Source organism: Lolium perenne, chromosome 4 (assembly GCF_019359855.2).
Source record: "Lolium perenne isolate Kyuss_39 chromosome 4, Kyuss_2.0, whole genome shotgun sequence".
NCBI classification, from domain to species: Eukaryota; Viridiplantae; Streptophyta; class Magnoliopsida; order Poales; family Poaceae; genus Lolium; species Lolium perenne.
In genome coordinates, this window is record NC_067247.2 from 127,095,151 (window position 1) to 127,097,167 (window position 2,017).

Below are 2,017 nucleotides of genomic sequence, written 5' to 3' on the forward strand. Positions count from 1 at the left end.
TCCGACCGCCCAGCTTGATCTGAACCGGCGCCCATGTTGTTGGCGCCGGAGTTTTCCAGTTCTGGAGGTGAAGAAAATCCCCATCGGCGCGGTGATCTTCATTATCAGGGGCCGCATTCCCCTCACTTGCAGTGGGTTCCCGAGGGGGGGAAGGAGTCTTGCCGGCAGCAGAGTGTGCCGGACTTTCATGAGGAGTATCTTGTGCTTTACCGGTATATTTGGGAGCCTTCCGAGTCATACCGGATGCACTCCTGGTGAGCTCGAGAGGGGTTCTGAGAGATGAAAAAAGATAGATGTTAGCCGCAAAAGGTATCAGAGGTGCTAGCTTAAACCGGAAAAGTACATTAATAGAGTTTACCTGGAAGAGGTCGAAATAGTTTTCTGCTTCCTCTCCCGCGCAGGACCGGTGCCAGAAACCTTCCGGCGCTTGGAGCTTGGCGCGCTGCTAGAACCAGCACCAGCTGCAGGAGCCTTCCGGACTCGAGAGGCCGGAGGCGCTCCAGGCTCGGCAGAGAGTGGCACGGTATTCTCCAGCACCTGGCGACCCGGATCAGCTGAAACCGGCGTCGCGGGGAACGCGTATGAAATGGGAAGCGGGTCAAGTACCTCAAGGATAACACAATCGTCTTCCTCGCTGCCAGATTCATCGGCCCGAGTTCTTGACGAAGGAAATGCAGAAGAATTATCGGAGCTCATGTTGCGGGAGGAGTCCGTCGCATGCACAGGATCCGGGTCCTCCTTGTCTTCTTCGGTGCGGTTCGGAGTAAATGAAGCCGGTTGCTCAGCGCTGATGTGGGCGAAGTTCTGCAACATACACAAGGTGGAACAAGTCAGAAGATGAGTTTCAACATTCTGGAAAAAGTGTTCCGGAGTCCCCAACACCTTACTTGGGGTGCTGGCGGGTGTCTGCGGCTCTGAGGCTCCAAGCCCCATTCCCATTTGATCGGCATCTTTTTCTTAGAAATTTGATTGGCCTTGGCAGCCACGTCGGCTCTAGAGAGCCGGAAAGTAGTGATCCGGGTCGGATCAAACCGTCCGGTCATCTGGCAGATCTTGTGAGCATGGCGCTGTAGCGGGAAAACCCGGCGCCAGATGAACGTGCGCACGATATCATCAGCTGAGAGATCGGTGTCCTTCTTAAGCTTCTTGATATACCGGATAATTCGGTTTGTTTCATCAAGGGCATCTTTCGGATTGAACTGTCAGTTGGTTCTAGCAGGTTCGCTGGGGACATAGGCCGGAAGGTTGATAAGATCGATGGGCCCAGAGTTCTTGACGTAAAAGAAAGTTCGTTGCCATTTCCGGCAAGATTCTAAGCCGGAGAGTTTATAATACGGGCTCTTCTGGTGGGGCGTGATTATGCACGCCCCGCATTGAACTATCGGCTTGGGAAGTGGTAACCTGGGATCCTGGATCGAATTGATCCGGAGATTGTAAAATCGAGCAAAAGTCTCGACAGTAGGCCAGAGACCGACGTATCCTTCCATGAAAGAGACAAAGGATGACAGGTAGAAGACGGCATTGCCTGGAAGATGGTGGGGTTAAAGTTTATAGAAGTTAAGGAAGCGCCGGAAGAAGTCCGACGCCGGCAGGCCAAAGCCACGCTCAAAGTGAGCGGTAAAAACCACTACCTCCCCTGGATTCACCACGGGCTCTAGCTCATCACCTGGAATCCGGCATGTTACCCCCTCCGGTATCCTCCGCGACCGGTATAGCCAGTCAATCTCGGCCTCGGTCACATCGGAGCCCCTCCAGCGACCTCGAGAGTAAGCCGCAGATCTAGGGCCGGCTTCTTGCTCCTGCCCGTCGGTTTCTTGCTCCTGCCCGCTGGCTTCTTGATCCGCGGCATCCTCGTCCCAAGATATCTCGGGCTCTTCACTCATCCGGGAGTCACCGGAGAGTTCTAGTTCGGATTCTTCGGAAGCCATCGGTCTATCTATACCGGAGCTACCTACAAACAGCTTTCACACTTTCTACTCGCTTGCGAAGATCTAAAGACAAGAAAAAGGAGAGAAAA